This window comes from Cervus canadensis, chromosome 1 (assembly GCF_019320065.1).
Source record: "Cervus canadensis isolate Bull #8, Minnesota chromosome 1, ASM1932006v1, whole genome shotgun sequence".
Classification (NCBI taxonomy): Eukaryota; Metazoa; Chordata; class Mammalia; order Artiodactyla; family Cervidae; genus Cervus; species Cervus canadensis.
This window is the reverse complement of record NC_057386.1, coordinates 72,893,773-72,906,437: the sequence shown is the minus strand read 5'-3', so window position 1 is coordinate 72,906,437 and position 12,665 is coordinate 72,893,773.

Below are 12,665 nucleotides of genomic sequence, written 5' to 3'. Positions count from 1 at the left end.
TAGGACCTGAATATCAGAGAAGAAGAATGGAATTTGTAGCCTTGACAAGTCTTCTAAGCCAAAGCGAGACCCTAATGGAGAAGTAATGGGACTCAGAATTCAGAGAGAAATGTCAGGGTAGATGTGCTGGGGAACAGTAACCCTCAAATGTGTGGAAATGGATGTTGAGGGGGCTGGACTAGGGTGTGGAGACAGAAGGTAAGGCTGGTAAGGATGAATTTATTGATATATGTCATTCTCCAATGGCTTAGATTCAAGTCCTGAAAGATGATGCTGTGAAAGTGCTGCACTCAATATGTCATCAAATTTGGAAAACTCAGCAGTGGCCACAGGAAAAGTTCAATTCCAAAAGTCTGGAAAAGGTCAATTTTCATTCCAATCCCAAAGAAAGGCAATGCCAAAGAATGCTCAAACTACTGCACAATTGCACTCATCTCACACGCTAGTAAAATAATGCTCAAAATTCTCCAAGCCAGGCTTCAGCAATATGTGAACTGTGAACTTCCAGATGTTCAAGCTGGTTTTAGAAAAGGCGGAGGAATCAGAGGTCAAATTGCCAACATCCGCTAGATGATCAAAAAAGCAAGAGAGTTCCAGAAAAACATCTACTTCTGCTTTATTGACTATGCCAAAGCCTTTGACTGTGTGTATCACAATAAACTGTGGAAAATTCTGAAAGAGATGGGAATACCAGACCACCTGACCTGCCTCTTGAGAAACCTGTATGCAGGTCAGGAAGCAACAATTAGAACTGGACATGGAACAACAGATTGGTTCCAAATAGGAAAAGGAGTACGTCAAGGCTGTATATTGTCACCCTGCTTATTTAACTTCTATGCAGAGTACATCATGAGGAACACTGGGCTGCAAGAAGCACAAGCTGGAATCAAGATTGCTGGGAGAAATACCAATAACCTCAGATATGCAGATGACACCACCCTTATGGCAGAAAGCGAAGAAGAACTAAAGAGCCTCTTGATGAAAGTGAAAGAGGAGAGTGAAAAAGTTGACTTAAAGCTCAACTTTCAGAAAACTAAGATCATGGCATCTGGTCCCATCACTTCATGGTGAATAGATGGGGAAATAGTGCAAACAGTGGCTGACTTTTTTTTCTGGGCTCTAAAATCACTGCAGATGGTAATTGCAGCCATGAAATTAAAAGACTCTTACTCCTTGGAAGGAAAGTTATGACCAACCTAGACAGCATATTAAAAAGCAGAGACATTACTTTGTCAACAAAGGTCCATCCAGTCAAGGCTATGGTTTTTCCAGTGGTCATGTATGGATGTGAGAGTTGGACTATAAAGAAAGCTGAGCACCAAAGAATTGATGCTTTTGAACTGTGGTGTTGGAAAAGACTCTTGAGAGTCTCTTGGACTGCAAGGAGATCCAACCAGTCCATCCTAAAGGAAATCAGTGCTGAATATTCATTGGAAGGACTGATGCTGAAGCTGAAACTCCAATACTTTGCCCACCTGATGCAAAGAGTTGACTCATTCGAAAAGACCCTGATGCTGGGAAAGATTGAGGGCAGGAGGAGAAGGGGACCACAGAGGATGAGATGGTTGGTTGGTATTACCGACTCAATGGACATGGGTTTGGGTGGACTCCGGGAGTTGGTGATGGACAGGGAGGCCTGGTGTGCTGTGGTTCATGGGGTCACAGAGAGTTGGACATGACTGAGTGAATGAGCTGAGCTGAACTGAATGGCTTAGATTATAATGCTCAAGGAGGGGCTCCTGGAGCCATCCTTGTACTGCTAGGATGACGCCTAACTTTGGGATAAAAAATAGCCTACATTAAATGTTGAGGAATGGCTCAGAGAAATATGAATTTTTGAATGAATTTATTCAATAAGATACATCTGAGAATCTCCAGATGATATTCTTTAGGAGGGTCCAGAGGACACTGCCTTCACTAAAGTGGTATCATTATATTACTGGTGTCATTTAGAGCCTTACTAATGGCTGTTGCTATACTAATGGCTTTTTGTAAGATTTTCTGTGATGGCATGTGACTTGCTAGTGTAATGGAAATGACAGGATTTCAGAACAGAATAGGTCAGATGATAGCACTGAATTATCAGAGGCAAAACAGAAATAAATAATTGGAGCAGGGTCAGAATGGCAACCAAGAACATAGAGATGCATGTTGATGACTAATAGATCATTACATTCATAAGGACATCTGAAGAGAGTATGACTTACTATATATAATCAGAAGATATCAGAACAGATGAGCGTCAAGTCAGATGTTGGGCACTCCAGGGGGTTTTCATAAATGAGCCAGTTCTTAGACACAAAGCTCATGGTGCATGCTCTTGGGAAAGGACTTTGTAATAGCACAGCAAATGTGTACAGTAGCCATCCCCCTGGTGACTCCCCAAAGGGATCTATGGCCACTTAATATAAGTGCACTTAGGTGCACAGTACACTAGCTGTTTTGAGGGTGCTTGGATACAGAGTCTGAGCTAACATTGACACCTAGGGACCCAAACTATCATCATGACCCCTGTGTTCGAGCAGAGGCATGTAGGGGTCAGCTGATAGACACATTCCTGGCTCTGGTGATTAGCCGTGAGACAGACGTACTTAGCAGTTGGAAGAATTCTCATTTTTGATTTATCAACTTACGAAATAAAAACTATCATTATAGGAGAAGGCTGAGTGGAAGCTCTTAAAATGAACCCTTCCCCTCGTGGCCCTGAAACTGCCAAGATAAGAAACAAAATCACCGAGTGGTGGTTGGTATGCAGCTTGGGTGGCCCCGCCAGCCGTCATTCTCTGTGACTCCCTTGGGGTGGGGGGTTGGCTTCTGCTTCTGGTTTGCTTAGGTTCTGTGGGTGGAGAGGTCTGCTTCCCAGAGGGGGGACTCAGTAAAAATGCAACCAAGGCTAAACCCCCAGTGGTGGCCTGGTCATACTTGGGGCCTCTCCACTGTTAGATCAACAGGCAATCGAGATTTAGTCCATCATGAGAAGGTATAATTGCTATTACATGATAAGGGCAGAAAGGATTGATTGTGCTTGGATTTAAGGGATCCATAGTGACATCTCTTGGTACTCCAATGCCTAAATAATTTAACTGTGAATGGACAATTATGCAACCACTTCCCAATAAGATCATGGTCACCAGCAACCCTCCCTAGGGAAGAGGACCATGGGGGCTACATTTAAAGTCCTAAATGTAAATGGCAAAACCATAAAGCTTTTTGAAAAAATTATAAGAATATATCTTTGTGACCTTGCTGTAGGTAAGGTTTCCTCAGACATGATATAAAAATCATTACCCACAAAGGAAATTATTGATATATTCTAGTAAGCAATATTCGGAGAAGGCAATGGCACCCCACTCCAGTACTCTTGCCTGGAAAATCCCATGGATGGAGGAGTCTGGGAGGCTGCAGTCCATGGGATGACTAAGAGTCGGACACGACTGAGCGACTTCACTTTCACTTTTCACTTTCATGCATTGGAGAAGGAAATGGCAACCCACTCCAGTGTTCTTGCCTGGAGAATCCCAGGGACAGGGGAGCCTGGTGGGCTTCTGTCTATGGGGTCGCACAGAGTTGGACACGACTGAAGCAACTTAGCAGCAGCAGCAGCAGCAGCAGTAAGCAATATTAAGAACTTCTATACACATAAGAAATCTCTATAAAAAGAAAAACCAAGCTGTAGAATAGATTAAGCTAAATACAACACATATAGCTGACAAAGAACTAGTATCCAGAATAAATAGAAAGTACTCATAAGTTGATAAGATAAAAAGATATCCTGGTAGAGAAGTTGGCAAAGGACTTGAGTAGCCCTTTTATGAGAACCTAACTCCAAATAAGCAGTAACATATAAAAAGACTTTCCAACTTTTTCACTAGTAATAAGGAAATTGAAAAATCATGTGTATTTTGATATTTTAAGGATCTACCAGGTTAACAATGAAAAAGTCTGACAACCAGAGGTATTGAGGAAGGTTTGGAGCTACAGGATTTCTTAAAACATTGCATCTGGGAGCATAAATTGGTAAAACCAGTTTAGAAAATCATACTTCATAATCTGCTGAAATTCATATATCCTACAACATTTCAATTCCTCTCCTAGTTATGTATCCTAGAAAAATAATGCACAAATGATTGTGCATTGATGATTGCAGTGCAAATGCTTTATACTAGAGAATAAAAGATCTAGATTCCAGGATACAAGTCTATTGGGTTTTAATAAAGTTTCTTTATTCCATGCTCAATTTGTAGAAGAGGCTGCCAAGCTTGTCCGCTCCCACCCAGGCATTTTGAATGGCCATTTCCCCAGCTTTCCTTGCAGTTGTGTGGCCCCATGACTCAATTCTGTCAATGGAAAGTGAACAGAAGCTAGATGTGCTGAGTCCTGGCTGAGACCCTGAAATTTCTGAAACACAACCTTCTTTTAGGTTGTGTTGAACACAACCTGGAAGCTCTTTCCACTTCCAGGTGGCAGGAATGGAAATGACCCCCACGGTGACCTTGGAAACCTAGTGTTGAAGAAGAGAACATAAGATGAAAAGGACTCATTGTCCCTGACACTGCAGGGGGGAAATCTACCTGACTAGAAATACCCAGAGATCAGATTGTTAGGGGAACAGGAAATAAACTCTTATTGTGTAAAATGCTGAATATCAGGATCTGTTTGTTACAGCAGTTAAGTCTAACCCTAACCTACACAAAAATATCTTCTTTTTCAGCTATTTGTTCATGAGATCTTTTCCTTTGAGCTTTAAAAAATGTCCAAGTAGAACTGACCCATGTCTTCCATCTGTATCCATCTTAGTAAGAAAAACAGAAGAGATCCATTCACAGCCAAGCTCTTTAGAAACATTCTCTCAGCTTATTGCCATCCACTATAGCTTAGCCTTTGTTGTTCAGTCGCTAAGTTGCATCCAAATCTTTGCTACCCCAGGAACTACAGCACACCAGGCTTCCCTGTCATTCACTATCTCCTGGAGTTTACTCAAGCTCATGTCCATTGAGTCAGTGATGCCACCCAACCATCTTATCCTTGTCCAAGTATTTTAGGCTGATTTACCTCTCTGTACATCCTTCTGACCTCAGGAAGGGGAAAAAGAGGGTTCAAAGCAAGAAGTTTTTAAATTAAGGTTGCACACAGCACTTCCTCCCCTATCTCATCAATTTGAACCTGGTTATGTGGAAAATGAACAGTGAGAAGTATCTTAAGATGGTATACCTATGACCACCTCCTATTACTAAAAGGAAGAAAAAGAAAATAGATACAAGTAGCTCTTCTGACTACCTAAGTATTAATCCACACAACTATTTTCACTGTAGAATACCAACACCCTCCTGCTAAGTGCAATAATCCAAGTTTCCATCAGGTTTCCTCTTCCAGCTCAGAGTCTAGGAACTCTAAGTGGTACATAGTAGTTTCCATTAGTTTCAAATGTGGGTCTTTGTGCTCTGGTGATCTAAAGAGTAAATACATGAGTTATTCATATCCAGCCTCCCATCTGTAACCATCATCTATTACTACATACAAATTGCTTGAAAATGTAGCAGTTTAAAGCACCAAACATCTATTATCTCACAATTTTTGTGGTCCAAGAATTCAGGAGGGGCTTTGATGGAAGGTTCTGGGTCAGAGTCTCTCATGAGTTGTCAAGACCTTGGCCAGGGTTGCACTGATGTGAAGGCCTGATTGAGGAATTGACTTCCAAGATGACTCGCTCATTTGGCTCTTGGTAGGTCTAACATTTTTTGCCACATGGGCATCCCCACAAGGCTGTCTGATTGTCTTTATGACCTGGCAGCTGCTCCCCCTGCGTGAGTGATCCAAGAGATAACAAGGAGGAAGTTCAACACCTTTAGTGACCTAGCCTTGAATGTCACACACCATCATGTCCACCATGTTATGTTCATTAAAACAAGTTACTAAGTCCAGCCCACACTAAAAGGAAGGGGAATCTGGCTTTCCCTTCGGAAGTGAAAATGGTCAATAAATGTATAATCATATTTTTAAAACTACTATACTCTGCTCTTTGGCTGTGTTTGTGTGTGTGTGTTTATTGTAGTAAAATAAAACATAAAATTTACCATTTTAAGTATTTTTGAGTGTCCAATTCAGTGACATTAAGTACATTCACATTTTTGTGTGGTCATTTATATTACACATTCTGCCCACATTCAAACTACACACACTTCTTTCCATATCCCATTAAGATCTCACCACATAGCTGTCAGCTCTGGGGTTTGGTTTGACCCTCCTGAAGACACTTCAGTCAGCCTGTTGCTGTTTCATGGATGCTGGGTGTGAAATAAAGAATTTTATAACTCATAGAAGAGCAGGAGCAGCAAGTTTACATTGGTTCCCTGGCTCTCTAAGTCCTAGAGAGTGACTCAGAAGGGTCCAGGTGGGCCCCAGGGTGCCAGAAGGCAAATGCAATGGGTTTCTGTCGCAGTTGAGGAACCCTGAGTTTGGGGAATCCACCCTTTTTACAGCTAGCCGCTCCTCCTCTGGAGGGAGAGATTACTTCATCCCTTCAGGTTGCTTGCTGAAAATACAACCCCAGGTATGGGAAGGACTGACCACGATGTGGCTTTCCTGGTATATCTGGCAGAACAGGACAAGCGCCTTGGGTTTTCTCCCCAGCATCCTTCTTTCCTCATTTAGAGAAAAACTATGGTAAAAAACAACCATTTAGAAAAGCAAGAAGAGGAAACACATGGTAATTAACGATCCACAGTAAGAGGAAATCATGATGAAGAGGGCTTGACCTGGCTGTGGAGTTAATTCTCGGGTTAGACTGACTGGTTCTTCTCTCTGGATGGACACCAATATCTATTTCCCCCATTCCCCAGCTCTCCACTCTGCATGTTTCTTCATTTTCTATCGTCCCCCGCACACATATCTGATGAAGATGCTGGAGAATATGCCCTATAAAAGAGATACAGAACTTCTGTAGCCTGTTCATTTCTTTCCCTGATGCAGATTTAGGGATGTGTGTAGCTTTACTATTTGAAGGCCAAATAGTTTCAGGTTTTTCTTTAGCCAAGCTTGCTGTTTTCTTGACAATACAATTGCAGTAAGATTTAATAATCTTATGGGCTATTTGCTTCCAGTCATTTTCATGTCAAAGGAACAGCATATAAAATTCCCTTCTATTCATAGATTTTACATATTCTAAATCTCATCTTTCTAAAAAATTTACTGGCTTCTGTTCAGATAATTTCCATTTCCCCCAAATAAATGGAGACCACCTTGAGGGTGGGCTTTTCTGGTGGCTTAGATGGTAGAGAATCTTCCTGCATTGCAGGAGACACGGGTTCAGTCCCTGGGCTGGGGGGATCCCCTGGAGAAGGGAATGGCTACCCACTCCAGTATTTTTGCCTGGAGAATTCCATGCACAGAGGAGCCTGGAGGGCTATAGTCCCAAAGAGTCAGACACTACTGAGCGACTAACACACACACACACACAGCCCTTGAGGGCATCTGAACCAATAAGCTTGTGTGCAAAGACAATAATCTGGTCTTCCTTTTTCTTTTCTAAGCATTTTGGCTGCACTGGACCTTCACTGTGGTGCTTGGACTTCTCTTGTTTCAGAGCTCGGGCTCTAGATTGCCCAATCTCAGTAGCTGTGGTATGCAGGCTTCTCTAGTTGTGCTCTGTGGGTTTAGCTGCCCAGCAGCATGCGGGATCTTAGTTCCCCAACCAGGGATCGAACCTGAGTCCTTTGCATTGGAGGGCAAGTTCTTAACCACTGGATCACCAAAGAAGTCCTATAGCAATCTGATCTTCATAGCAAAATCAGCTCCCCTTGACCATGTGGTGATCTTATCTCCTGTTATTTGGGGACCAGATACAGATGGATTTCCCAACCCTGCAAGACACTAAACTGACTATATTATCAGGTCACCTATCAAGAGCAGTCCTTAGGATAGCTGTGTTTCCTTCTACATCTGCTCATAAACTGGTTAATTCTTGCCAGAGGTCTTCTCCCTTTCACAGTGTCTTTCTAGAAACAACAAACCACACACTGGCCTCCCGGCTTTTCCTAACCTCTTCTCATAGAACACACAGTTTGCATGGGTATGAGGGGCATGCTGTCTAAAACACTGTAGGTGACAGTTTCACCAGTTGCTTGCACAGAATAACAAGTGTCACCAACTTTGCAGCCTGCAATGCTTTTTAACCTGATCAGCTGTGGTCTGATATTAATGGCTCTGAAATTCTGTTTCCTCTTTTATAAAATGGGAATAATAACTTACTACCTATCTCATTAGTGTTGTTATAAGGATTAAATGAGCTAATACACTATATAAAAATCTCTAAGTGTGTAGTAGGTACACAGTAGACATTGATTTGTTTTTTCTTCTTAGTAGGGTAATATTTGGATATTTTATTATTGGTGGTGTTGGAGTAACTTTTAAAATATAAATATAGCAATATAAATAAATAGATAAAAGTTACTCCAACACCACCAATAATAAAATATCCAGATATTACCCTACTAGGAAGAAAAAAAACAAATTATTGCCTACTGTGTACCTACTATATACACTTAGAGGTTTTTAGATATTATACTATCTCACTTAATTCTTATAACAGCACTAATGAGACAGGTACTAAATTATTATTCCCATTTTACAAAAGAGGAAACAGAATCTCAGTATGTGGGGTTCCCTGGTTGCTCAGTCAATGAAGAGTCTGCCTGCAGCACAGGAGACCTGCATGCGATCCCTGGGTCGGGAAGATCTCCGGAGAAGGAAATGGCAACCCATTCCAGTATTCTTGTCTGGAGAATCCCATGGACAGAGGAGGCTGGCAGTCTATAGTCCATGGGGTTGCAAGAATCAGACTTGACTTAGTGACTAAACCACCATATTAACATAGTATGCAGTGGATTAATCTATTTTTAAATTAATTTTTATTGGCGCATATTTGCTTTGCAGTGCTCCGTTAGTTTCTACTGTAGAGCAAAGTGAAACAGCTGTACATATACACACATGCCCTCTTCTTTGGATTTCCTTCCTATTTAGGTTACCACAGAGCCCTGAGTTTGATTCCCTGAGCCCCACAGTAGGTTCTCATTGGTTTTTATTGGGTAGCTTTTAAAACTACTTGCTCTCAAATTCTCTCATATTTTTTATGAAAAATAAATTCAATAAAGGCATAGATGGCTGATTCATGTCAATGTATGGCAAAAACCACTACAATATTGTAAAGTAATTAGCCTCCAACTAATAAAAATAAATGGAAAAAAAAAAGGTATAGAGGTCAACTTCGATGACCTCTTTGATTCTACAGAGAGCTGTCATTACCAACTTTAACCTCTCTTTTCAGCTTTCCAATCCCTGTTCCTTCTACTCTCAATAGAGAAAACTAAGGCCATCAAGCTAGAACTCTCCCAGTCAACTTTTCTCCCTATTATAAATCAGAAACCTTCACTTAAAACTCCCTTACCCCTCTCCTCTCCTCTCCTCTCCTCTTATCTCACAGGATGTGATGATTCTCCTGTATATCGTCTAAAATCTAAACTCTCTCTTCTCTGAATCTTTCCTCTCCAAACCATCACTTTTCTCTTCTATCGCCTGCATCACTGAAGCTCCATCAGTAATGTTCCCTCCTTCCTCCTAGCAGGAATTCTGCAGTCTCTTATGTGTTAAAAATGTACATCAATCCTGCATCTCTCTTGAGCTCAGCTCCATCTGTAGCCTTCTTTTCCCTCCCAAGTTTTTAAAATGAATTAGTGCATTTCATTTCTCCTCCCTATTCTTTCCTTAATCCACTGAAATCTTAGCCTCCACTATGCCTCTCTCTGGCAGTTTGACTGTTTTAGTGACTTTGCCGATCTTGATCTAACTTATTTAATGCTGTGAATCATTATGGAAATGCTCCTTTGTTTTCTAGGACATCACTTTCTAATCTATTCTCCCCTTACCCTGTGACTACCCACTATTAGTTCTTTTTCACAGGTTCATCTTTATTTGATTGCCATTAAAATTTTGTGTTTTCTGTGTCTATTCTTGGTCTTCTTTTCTTCTCATTTTTTAAAAAAGAAGCCTTTATTGAATTTGTTATAATATTGCTTCTGTTTTATGTATTATTTTTTTTTCTTTTTGGCCACAAGGTATATGGGATCTTGCATCCCTGACCAGGCATTGAACCCACACTCCCTGCATTGAAAGGCCAAGTCTTAACCACTGCACTGCCAGGGATATTCCTATCTTTTCTACTGATTTTATGTCTTCTTTCTAGTCTACTTTATCCTATTCCATAGCATCAATTCTCAGCTATAGACTAGTGAATCCCAAGTCTGCACGTCCAACCTAACCCTCTTTCCGGAGCCCAGTTTGGCTAACAGACTTGTGGACGCCTCAAAGGCAGTAGGACACCGTCCTGCCCTTCTTGTGTTCTTTCTCAGTGAATGCACTACCACCCACTGTCTTAGCGGAAAGTTTGGACTCATCAGTAAGTGCTCTTCCCTTTTCTTCATTTACATGTCTGGTTAATCCTCAACTTCTACTGACTCAGTTCTCTAAATGCGCCTTAATTCTCTAAACTTGTCCATTTATTTCCATCTTATACCTACCATTCCCCTTGTCTGAAGTGTCCCCCCCTCCTCGTCTTTCCTAATAGATTCTTACTCATCCTTCAGATTTTAGCTTAAATACAAATTCTTTGCAAATTTTGCCTGAATTTCAGATTGGATTCACTCCCACTGCTCTATGATCAGTTTCCTAGAGCTGCCATAAAAAATGTACCACAAATTGGGTGACTTAAAACAACAGAAATTTGTTTTCTTTTCAGTTCTGGAGGCTAGAGGTATAAATTCAAGATGTCAGCAGGGCCACGCTCTCTCTAGACTAGATAGAATCCTTTCTGTTTCTTTCTGGCTTCTGGAAGTGGCCGGCATAGTTGGCATTCCTTGGCTTATAACTGCATCACTCTAATCTCTGCCTCTGTCATCACATGGCTTCCCCTCCGTGTCTCTGCATTCAAACAGTGTTTCTTATAAGGATACCTATTGTATTAGATTAGGGCCCACCTGAATGACTTCAACTTAATTTGATTACATCTGCAAAGACCCTATTTCCAAATACAGTGGCATTCACGAGACTAGGGGTTAGAACTTCAATATATCTTTTTAGGGGGCATAGTTCAATTCAGAAGACCCTTATAATTTTCTTTCAACAAAACTCATCACCCTGTATTGTAATTATTCAATGTTTACCTTCCGGGGTAGGCCATTCTTCCCTACTTCAGTGTAGTCTCATTGCTTGAGATAATAGAGCTCAGAGGCAAAGTTATGGGCTGAAGACTGGAGAAGCAGGTCAACCAAGAAATTGATGCTGGAAATTTCCAAGCTGAAATAAACAGCAGGATTCAAGCACAAATTGGAGTTAGACACAGAGTGGGCAGAGATGTGGGGGAGGTATGGAACAGGGTCAACTTGAGAACAAATTTTATAAAAGCAATTACTTCTTGCAATTTGCTACCTCTTTTTTTTTTTTTTTTCTGGAGGTTTGCCAGCCTCCTGGGTGGGGGGCAGAACCCTAAATTTTTGGATTTTTTTCTCCAGAGTTGCTGAAATATTTTTTCTATGTCCTTACCCATCTCTTAGTCTAAAGGGTGTGATTATGTTCACACAATCTGGGTTCCTGAAAACAACTTTTACGATTCATGGGGAAGAGAACTCAGAGAACATGCACAATATTTATGAAGGCATTGTTTTGTTCCTTTAGCTTTTATTTATTGCCTTTTCCTGGAAAGAGAAGCTTGTATGTATGATTCAGCAGCGGATTAATCATGCCCTTGGCTCCCCATGTCCCAGCTCACAAATACTTTAGCTTTCAATTCACTACCTGAAACAATTACAATCAAAGTTTCATAGTACATGATGTGAAATCTTTCAACTTTTAGTAATTTTTAAAACACTTTTACCAAGGTACTGGTAAAAAACTGATGCTTTGACTAAAACCAGTTAAAATATTTTGTCTGTTTATGTGTAATTTACTTTCATATTAGAATTGATCTAGACAAGGTGAGAATTCAGCTGTTTATTGATTGTAATAGAATTTCTTTTTGTGATTTTCTATAGGACACGGGATTTGGGTATCTAATTATAGAAGGGAGAGATGCCAATAAATAATAAGCAAACAAACAAGTAAATAAAATATAATTTGAGGGAAAATTTTGACAACTGCTCGTTTAGTTAATTAAGATCTACTGGCCTAATGTTCTCTGCGATAAATCTAATACATATATGCATGTTTACATGTGTACATATATATGATTACATTTAAATAGGGTAACTTTGGGGCTTCCCTAGTGGCTCAGCTGATAAAGAGTCTACCTGCAGTGCAGGAGACCCAGGTTCGATCCCTGGATCGGGAAGTTCCCCTGGCAAAGGGAATGGCTACCCACTCTAGTATTCTTGCCTGGAGAATTCCATGGACAGAGGAGCCTGGTGGACTACAGTCCATGCAGTCACAAAGAGTCAGACATGACTGAGGGACTAAGGCTTGAACAAACCCCATATGCAATCTTACGTATGTACATATATATGATTATATTTAAATTATTTATAATTTACTTAAAAGTGCTATTAGGGTAACTTTAGAGCAGTGGTTCTCAAGCAGGGGCATTTTTCCTCCAATGGGACACTTGGTAGTGTCTTGAGATA